General features: G+C 43.4%; 1 long non-coding RNA gene across 1 annotated transcript; it reads left to right on the forward strand.

Annotated features, from left to right (window-relative positions):
- Positions 1-3053: 3053 nt before the first annotated feature.
- LOC310880222 lies at positions 3054-10535 on the forward strand. Its single transcript, XR_014571551.1, has 3 exons — positions 3054-3319; positions 3651-3712; positions 9993-10535. It is a non-coding gene; the product is annotated as an uncharacterized lncRNA (long non-coding RNA).
- Positions 10536-10601: the final 66 nt, after the last annotated feature.

Here is a 10601-nt window from a genome sequence, read left to right on the forward strand (position 1 = left end):
GCTTCAACTCTGTGTGACCTTCTGTTTAACTATCAGCACGCCTGGCTTAGGGGTTATGAGTTAGAGTCCCTCCTGCTTTTTTGGGGGGTGCAAGCTCTGTAGGCAGGCGCTGGTAAAGAGTTGTGACTCTCCTTACAAGTTAGCAACTTCTGAGGCTTCGTGCTACCGGGCTGTTGTGCTCACCTGCTTACAGTGCCTGGTACGCTCGTAGCTCAGTGATCAGTTGCTGTATCTTGAGTGGTTGAACATAGGCAGTTTATTTTATTGTATGACCACCTGATCTAGGAGACAGTGGAGGCCTGAATTTTCATAAATGCACTTTTGTCTCATTCTGAGTTTGCTGATAGAGGTAGCTTTGCCAGCAGAAGCACGGTGAGGGGGAGCATAGCGTTAGGCATGATGTGGCACCCTGCTCTAGCGAGGTGGTTTGGACGTGCTGTGTCAGGGTCCCTTGCCCAGGTTTAACAGCACCATCCCAGAGGAAGGTGCTCCCTCACCAGCTAACGCTCCGATTTCTGTGCAGTACTCAGCTCAGCATTATGCCCGTTTTCATCAGCCAAGAAGGTGTATGGAGCAAAACCCTTTGAAAAACAAAATTTATTCATCAATAGTTTATACATTGCCGGTGAATAAATTATTTGTGAGCACCACTGCACTGCTCCCTGCAGAAGAGTTATAAACCCCAGGCTTTACTTACCAAGCCCTGGCCAAGCCTTCCTTGCTTGTATCCACTCTCTCTGGTGTTTCCTTTTTCCGTTGCTTTATTCATAAGGTGGTGATTTTTATCGCTCTCTGCTCAGCAATAATGTGGTTCCTATCCTTCCTGCAAGAAGAAATTTCTTATTCTTTTTATTACGTATAATCATTCTTTCCTTAATTTATAGCATGTCATGTATTATTCAGTGACATCTCTTGGCTCTGATTACAGGTTCTATATAATCTTACACACTTCAAAAATGATTGTTTAAATTACAATAAAATAATATCCAGCTCATTTATCTGGTGAATTTGTCTTTCATTTGCAGTTATCGGGGCCAACGTTTTACAGAAAAAAACTTTCTTCAAGAGCTTTGCAGAGAAGTGGAGCTGATGTGCTGGGATTCCTTGGGAAGGAAATCGGAGCAGCCCTGGGGAGCCCTACCTGCCTCAGGGAGAGATGTTGAGGTTGTGTGACCTGTACCAGGGACAGCCAAGTGTGGTGTGGTTTGATTTCGGGTGGGAGGAAGGCTCCCACCTTCCTCCTTGATTTTCGGGAAGGAGGTAGGGCCAATGGAAGTGAAGAAATGAGGAGAGGCTCAAAAAGATGTTCTTCCTTGACTCCGATGAAATTAATTTTCACACTATTTCACAAGATCAATGAAGTCCTCTGTGGTGGGGTATTTTTCCATCAATCCAGATACAAATTGCTTCTATTAATAGTTAAGTTTTGTGGTGTTGTTATGCAAGGCCTGTTGGAAATGGAGCTTCTGTTGTTTTTAGCAGTGGACACACACACAGCACAGTGTACCTTCTCCTTTTGATTCTAAACAACCTCCTGCAAGTTTCAGCCAAAACTTTCTGATCCTTATATTTACCCTTTTCCCATGTATTTAGAACATCTCTGGTTCTCTACACAATCCCAGTTACCTGCTTTCTGTCTGAGAGAGAGAATTTCCTGCTGTACTCTTGTACAAACGGCAAGTCATAATGTGTTCATGCCTGGGCTAAACCCTGGAGTAAAGCTACTAGAAGTATGCAGGGTTTTCCCTTGCTTTGAGAAGACCCCCTGACTCAAGGGAGAAGGCCTTTGAATGTTTGTTCAGAGTGCTGTAGGACTGAGTGCAGCTGATGGATGCTATGGGTCTAATCTGCCTACCCTTTCAGCTCCCTGGTCCTTATGGAATAATGCAAGAAGTTCATATAAACTCACCTTATTTCCCCCAAAAGGTCTATTTTTTTCTTACTCCTTCAGTCTGCCTCCTGTTTTGAAGAGCCTGTTGGTTGCTCCTGTAGCTGGTGCAACTCTTCTGCCCACCTTTGTGTTTGGCAGGAGCCATTTCATAGGGAAATCACTCCTTCATGCCTCAATCCTTCCCACCATCCTCAGGAATTATTTTGTCTTCTCAAGCTAATGGTACATCTAGGTCCTGACCCAGTGGACAGGACAAATTGAGATCAAAATCTTGTATCTTGGGCCTATTTCTAACCCCTTTCTGTAGAAGTCTTTGTAAAAACAGAATGGTGCTTAGCATTCTTTTCCAGGGTTACTTCCACCTGTTACTGCTGCTGTGCAATTTCTGTCTGGATGTCCAGATTTCAGCTTCAGCTGTCTCACTTCTGAGGGATTGGGAAGGTGCTGGGTAGCCACATCTAATCCAGAGCCCTTGGCTCATCCTTTTTGCACTCATCTGGGTTAGGTGCGGGGTCAGCTGCAGTGAATGACTCTTCCCCAGCTGTCATTCCCAGCATGGACCAGAAACAACTTCTAACAGGAAATCAGTCCCTATTAGCCAAACTGCCTACTGGAAGCTCTCATCTGCACTCCCAATGCCAGAAAAAAAAGAAACACTCCCTACCCCCCTCACACAGATGGCTTTTTACAAGTTCTTTAATCAAATGAAGGTGAGGGAGTTCTTTGTTGTTGTTTTTTGAGGGTTCTTGATTGAAAACCTGCAGTACCTCCTTTTCTCTGGTTAGGATCCAGCACTGCAGAAACTCATTTTCACTATAGTTCAGCTGAAAACTTTAAAGGCTGCAGACAGGAGTTGGAGCAGTCTCTGGGTGCTGATTCCTGTCAGGTTTATAGATGTATTCCTAAGCAAGTCGTTTCTGTTCTCTGCAGGATGTTGCTTCTATCTCTAAGGGCTAGGTTATGTAAAAATAATGGCAGAAGCCTGCCTTAACCTGGCAAAAGCTAGGAATCCTGATTGTTCAATGAAATGCTGCCTTTTCAATCAATCCTCCTCCCTAATTAGTGCTGCACGGTGGAGCTATCTTTTAATAATAGTAATAAAAAGAGTAATTTAGTTGATGATTGATTGGAGAAAACCTGAATATGTTATTAAAAGCACCAATCAGCTGTGTCGGAGGGGTGGGGGAGTGGGTAATAAAAATGGTATTTGTCAAAAATCATGAGATAGATTTATCGATATCAATCATTGGAGTGGCTCCCCCATGTAGGCATCGTACGTGATGCGGTCTGGTGTGACTGACATAGAGAGGCTGGCTTCAGGCTTCATACACAAGGAGAAGTTATCATGGACCTTAGCAGGCCTCATTGGAAAAAAAAAATGCATTTCAGTGGGATAATCTGAGTGTGCACAAGAACAGACTTGGCCAAGTAAGCCCTGAGGAGTGGAATGAACGCAAAGCTCAGTCGGTGGGGATATCATAGATATGCCTTAATGCAAAGATTGGTTGTGACTAATTACTGCTTTTTGGCCTGACACAATTCTTTTTTCCACAAATTCCAGTTTGAGGATTGGTACTAACGAGTCTCAAATTGTAGCCCCGCAATGTCATACTATCTTGACATTGGAAGTGCTTCCTGGGTTAAAATTTACTTTGCTGCAATATTAACTTGAACAAATAGTGTGAAGGGATATGGTCTTTTGCTACTAACCTGCATTCAAGGAAACAGCTAATAAGACTCCTCCACTTATATCCCACAGGCTTCAGTATGGAAATACACAAGAAGCCAGAAAAATTAATTCCTTTCATCCAGAAGAAAAAGGTAAGGAGAATCAGAGAAACTTGTCTTAGATGGTTAGATTGCCTCAGTCATGTAATGTCTCAGAAAACACAAAATAATTAAAAATACCCTACAAAGGTGTATGCTTATACTCTCTTGTATCTCCTCCTAGCGTAACCTATTAGGAGGTATTAGGGGTTCCCTGAAACTCCCCAAACCAAGCCTGTGAGGTCTCATACCCTGCTCTATTGCTGTGGTATGGCCTGGCTGGTTTGTGGTGTGAACTGCTGTAAATCACTGAGATGAGGAGTGAGGATCAACAGGAAACGTGTCTGAATGGTGCTGTGGGGAATAGGATTTTGTTAAAGGCAGGAATGTCTGTATGCTCTTTCTCAGACACAAAGGGCTGGGGGCTGCTGGTTGTTGTCCTTCGGCACTGCTGTGGGAGAGTATGGAGGTACTGGCTCCATCCAGCTGTAATATCTTAACACAAGTGGCTCAGTGAGGAGCTCCATCTCCCTGCTGAGGATAGACTCTTTCAGTGGGTGATCCAGCATGCTGAAATTAAACCCCAAGTTACCCTCTGGGGAAGCTTACATCTTTCCACGGACAATATAAAGAGGCTAGTCTCCCATTTTGGGTAGCTAATTCGGTTGTTGCAAATACCCCCATAGTGCCGGATAAATAATCTCACATCACAGCCTTGGTTCCTATCAGTGTGAGCCAGGGCAGAGACTAACTGATTGCAACAAGGCTTTAAAAGGAAATGCAATTAGATGAAAGTCACCATTTCAGAGCGGTTGTGCTGACAGCTAGGGGATTAATTCTGCTCTCACTTATTAAGCATATGCTCCAGATTTTTGATATAATTTAAGTTGAAGAGAATATTACATGACAGGCATCCCTTTAAACTTTTACAACTTCTTGGATCTCCCTCCAATGTTAACTGTAATCCCATGCGACGAGGCTGCCCATTTCATACCAACTCACTTGCGTGCTCTGCCTCTGGTGCAGCGTGGCGGAGTTCTGCTGCTTCTCTCCAGGCCTGCGACGGGGTGGGTTAAAGGACTCCTGCCTGCACTGGTTGCCCTAAGTAATTCAGTCACAAGGAAAACAAAACTCCCATCTTATAAATTGGCATTCCCCTTGGTTCTGCTCTGCTCTCCCTGCCTCTTCTCCTCCTCTGCTTATTGCGGAAGGAATGTTGGTGTACTGACGGCCATAGATATGGGCTTTCAAAGGCCTGGACAAGACGGGAAGACCCAGAAAACTCATGCAAGCAGCTACAAAGAATGCCCTGTCAGACCAGAACAAGCCAGGCTAGAGAGAGGTCATCAAAACGGTGATCTCACTGGGCGTTTTGGAGCTGGAGCCTTTGTTTCCCTTGAAGGCAGAACAACATAGGTGCTAGTGGTTCCCAGGCTGTGTCCTTCAGTGGACTGGACTGTGAGTGTGAGTGATGCTGGCGGTGTTGGTGTGAGGCTGGGTGAGCAGTCAGCCTTCTGCAAGCAGGGCGGCCTCTCCAGGGAGAGAGTCACACTGCTGGTGAGGTGCACGTACTGGGGAGCTTGGAGAACTGGCACTAGGAAAGGGAGCCTTGGCTTTTTCCCTCAGCAAAATGCTCAGCTACCTAATGCTCATGTAGCTGTGTCAGCCAACCTGGTATTGTGTTATTAATGCTGTAACACCAGTGCTGCTATTCCCATGGTACTGTGGGCAGGGGTTTTAACTGTTTCATGAGGCTGGTGGGAATGGTGTGCGGAAAGGGTTTGATCCTGTAGGATTATACCGAGTCACAGTACTCAGAGGAGCACATTCCAGGATGGCAGAACCAGTTTGGACACCACCAGCCTCCTCACAGCGCAGACTCCAGCGAAGATCTCTGACTAAAATATGCAGCTAAGGCACAGCTGAACGTGACTCATAGGCAATAGCATGCTGACCTGAATACACATGCCGAGTACATGCTGTGGGTGGGCAGCTTAAACACTTCGTAAAGCCATTTCTCTTAGCCCTGTTTTTCCCCTGTCCTGGTTGATGGTGAAAACCAGGCTTGAAGAATCTGAGTTTCCCCTTTGCCCTGCAAGAGAAAGAAATGCGTGGTCCCCACCCTGCCAATATCAGGGGCTCCTCCGTCAGGCGTGCGTGTGCCCGAGCTTCTAGCAGACCTGCTGCGAGGTGTGGGAGGTGAGGGTGAGATGGGGAGAGGCAGTGGGTTTGTGTGAACTGGTGGGTTGTTGGAGGGGTCTGCAGGGACCGCTACAGCTGGAGGAGGTGCGGGCACAGGCGTGCTGTGTTTGCTGGATGGTGGTGTTCGGAGTGTTGTCTATGGCAGGTACAGGCTGCTCAAGGAAGGCATGAGGCAGCGCAAAAATACAAACGCTGATAGGATTATTATGCCTGTTGGCTTACAATGGAAAAAAGTTCACAATCCCTAATCCCTACCTTGAGCAAACAGGGATGAAACTTCTTTTCTTCATCCCCTCTGCCTTTAAGCAGAGGCAGTGGTTAGGCAGCCGGGTTGCTGACAGCCCTGATGCAGCAATTCCCATTGACTGGGTTCAGGCACACGCTCTGTTACAGGCAAAACCTGCCTCTGTAAGGCAAATTCAGGAGAAAAACAGGAGCTTATGCTTTCTTGACGTTAATGAGAAGGATCTGGCATTAACTGAAAGTAATTGACAGCATTAGGGTAATGATAAAGGGCTGGCCTTGTTGCCAGAAGGACAGATTAGGGAGAGAGAGATTTTTTGAGTCCCCGAATTATTCCAGAGGCAAGGAAGTGCATCCTCTCTAAATCCATAGGGATATATAATGGATCTACTTAAATTTTCATGTTGCAGCACAAAAACTTTCAGTCTCTGAAACAGGGAAAACATTTTTTTCTCTACTGTGGAATAATACAGATCAGTATTATATGTCTGTGGAAATGGTGTAGCTCATCTGAAGGCATCATGTTCACAACTTCTCTTTCTTACAAATAAGAGTGAGACAATTCAGTAGCTTTGAAATATAAGATGCTTTTTACCTAGCTAAACTTCTAACTTTTGAGTCACAAAAAGTGCTTGAAAGATTTTGACAAAGTGGATTAGAACAAATTAAGGAAAAAGTGCAACATTCTGTAACACAGAATATTTGATCCAGCCCTAGTTTTTTTGGCATCAGCATTAAAACCCACACCGACTTCAGTGCAAGTTGAATTTGGATGAGTGCTGTTGAGTTTTGTAGCAAGAAGGTGTGCCAGTGACTGGTCTCTGCACGTAGCTGCAGGAGATCTGGTCGATGTGATCTACATGAACTTCCAAGTCTTTTGGCAATGCTCTCTCAACAAAGGCCCCTTTAGGACCCTAGACAGCCATGCAATAAGAGGGAGGGCCTTGTAAATGTAAATAGTTGTGTAAAAGATAGGGAACAGAGGGTAAAAACAGTCAGTTCTCCCAGTGGAGAGAGGTTACTAATAAATGTCAAGAATGCTTTGTGCTGTGACATGTGCAATTCAGCACATGAATTGATGAACTCTTGAATACCAATATGAATTTATGGGAATTTGTATGATTTAGGAATTCGTTTACGAATACTGCTCTGTAAAAGTGGGTGAATATGGATTACTGACAAACTTGTACTGATGATACTATATTCCTCAGAGCAGTGAGGATAAGAGCTGATTGTGCAGAACTGCACAAAGAAATTACATTGGCTGAGGGACAATAAAATAGGAAAAACAGAAACTTTATTTGAAGTGGCGCATATCATATAACAATCCTGACTTCACACAACAAAACGATGGACTGAGCTGGCTGTTAGCACGCAGGAGAGGGGCCATGGGGTTATGCTGAGGGCTGGTATGGACCCCTGGGAAGGCTGGAGAGAGTCATGGAAGTAAAATCTATGGAGATTACTGTCTGTGTGGAAAGCACCATGGAAAGCTGGAGCTCAGAAGGTCCCTGAGCTGCAAATTGGTGGGGGCTGGAGGGTAAGTAACTTAAATGCCTCCCTGTTGCATTCTGCTTTGGATGTCTGCTTCTGGCTGCTGTTGAAGGCAGGATGCTAGCACAGCTGGACTGTCACCCAGAGACAGGACTGCTTTTCTTACTGTCTGATGCTTTCAAAACATCTCTCTTTATAGTGTTTACTGTCTGAGCCAGAAATACTTCTCACTTTGGACAGAGAGTGCATAGGAAACAGAATAAAATATATCTCCAAATGTATTGGCTAAATCCAAAATGTGTAATGTGTGTGTTTAAAGTAAAAGAGAAATGAGATATACTGAACCTGTGATGCTCAGAAATGTACCATTGTGCTCAGCAGGTTAATGCATCCTTGGGTCAAGATACATGAAACTTAGTTATGCTTATATTACAGTCTGACAGTAGAAACAGAAGGATTTATTTTTAATTACATTTTTGAATCGTCCAGTGTAATGCTTGCTTGTATTTGTCTCATCTTTAATTGCAGAGAGATATTCATGTACAAACATATATTCAGACTCAGTGGTTTTGGAGGAAAATATATTCTTATTTTAAGAGAAAATATCATTCTGTGCCTCGGCGTCAATAAAAGGAAATGTTTTTTTGCCTGCTATTATTTCTCATTTTTATGATAGAGAACACAGTTAAAACATGAAAAGGAAATTTTAGAACCCACTTACTGCTTAAGACCTTGGGATTTCTGTGTATGCAAATGAGAACATCCATAGTAAAATGTCATCAGAAAATGCTTTGATAAAGTCTGCTAAAAATTTATGTGCATGTAAATCCTCTCTGTACAGAGAGAATCCTTCAATCAAGGAATTATACCTGACTTGTGGAAATTGGTGTCACCACCCTGCTCAAAAAGGGCCAAATTCAAAGTAAGACCAGGTTGTTTGTGGCCTTGCCCAGATGAGTTTTGGATATTTCCAAGGCTGGAGATGCCACAACCTTCCTGGGCACTGGTTCCAGTGCCTGGCCACCCTGTCCTCAAATGTCCTGTGGTGCAACCACTGACCATCGTGGTGGCCCTCCGCTGGACATGACCCAGTATGTATCAGGGAGCCCCAGAATACATCCCTCCCCACCTGCAAACCCATTGGTATGAAAAGCTTTGCATTAGCCAAAACAGGTGTTTTGTGTCAATTTAAAGAGTAACAATCTACGGTAGCCATCCCTGAAGCATTTGACCTGTCTACCTGGCCATGTGCAATTTTTAGCTATTATGTACCAGCTGGAAAGTGGACGCAGATCGTATTTGTGAATGTAGTTTAAACATAAGAACACATGAATATTATAAGAAGAATATTTGGTTACCTAAAGATATTAGCCAAACCTTGTGCACCGATACTGCATGTTTTCAAACCAGTTTGGCTTCCATGTGGCCACGTTGTCAGAAATGTCTGTGAGAACGCTTTAAGCATTGCAATAAGGAGCTGGCTTCTAAGTCCTTTTGAAAAATGAGTCCTCTTTCAAACCCTGAGCTGGGAGACAACCAGTCTTTAGCCCCCAAATCTAGAAACTTTAGGGATTTCTTTGAACTTTTATTTCCCAAATCCTTTTCATAGTCATTTGCTTGTGTGATGAAGTTGTTTGAAAAGTCAGCCTTGTGCTTACTGAGGTGCTTAAACATATTCCTAACATAGAAGGAACCCTACTGAAGGCATCTACTTAAAGTTAGGTATGTGGTCTTCGTCCTTCATATTTAATGTGACAAGGGATATGTACAAGGAAGACAGCCCCTTTAAAAATATTTTGGCTTTTTGTCCCTTGGTATAACCATTTTCTCAGCCTTAGCAAGACATTCCCTTCCAGAAGTAAATTGTGGCATATTTTTGCACAAATATTCAGGCAAGATTTCTTGTTTTAAATGTCATTTAATTTGTCAACTTTATTGCAGATTGGGGAAATGGTGCTGAATGCAGCTGTCACCCTCACTGCTTGGCCTTGGCAGGTTTTCTAGCAAGAATGAATCTTACAGCTTGTCTACCCTCCAGCCTTTAGTTAGCTGGAACTGTTTTTTGCCATTATAGCTGCTCAGCTGCAATTAAGAGGGCATCTGAGTATTTGGGAATTCCTTGGACCATTAGTTTGAGCAACTCTAATTATGCTAGGGAAGGTTTTTTTATTTATTTATTTATTTTATTTTTTTTATTCCATCCTTTTAATTACCTAGAAGCATTTTATTTGAGAGGAAACTATCTAGATTGGTGAGCAATTTGCTATTTTGTAAACCCCGTATTTCAGTGACAAAACTGTAGCCTTTAGCTAGGGCTGTGCGAAACCCATCAGTTTAATTTCAGTGGACCATTACTGAGAATTTTCACTGTTTCACTCAACTGAATGTTTCCCAGTTTTGTTCCATTTACAGTTAGCACAAAACACCAGTATTTACAGCAGAAGAGTCCTGCCGTGGGCCTCCGCAGCGTCTGGCTTTTGCTCGTGTGCATCCAGCCCAGAGATGCATTGCTGGCCGCAGACTCCACCTCTCCTCGCCTGTCTAAGGCTGCACAAGTTAGAAGAAAGTTCCTGCTGTTCAGGAAAGGCCACCTTGCTTTTGATTTTACTCCACATCTTTTGTGTTCTGCCAAGCTGCTTCTGTCTAAAGGCAAGACTTTCTCTTTGATTCTGGTGATTGCAAAGGGTTACTGAGCCTCCAAAAGACTACTTAGAGGAGTCTTCCCATGGACATCAAATACCTTTAAACCCAGGGAGGCTCCTTCTGAAGACACAGAACAATTCTGATTTATTTATTTTTTTTTAAGCTCTACTTTGTAATATAGATATTTGCAACTTACCTGCTCCTTCCAGACTGTTTTTTCCTAGTTGAATTTAAAAGTACCAAATTCTTCAGCTATAATACACACACATATATGTAATCATAGAATTATAAAATCACTTACGGGAACATTTTGTCTCAATATGCTTATAGAGGTAAATATTGTCAATAAAATTTATTGTAG

This window comes from Anser anser (assembly GCF_964211835.1).
Source record: "Anser anser genome assembly, chromosome: 1".
Lineage (NCBI taxonomy): Eukaryota > Metazoa > Chordata > Aves > Anseriformes > Anatidae > Anser > Anser anser.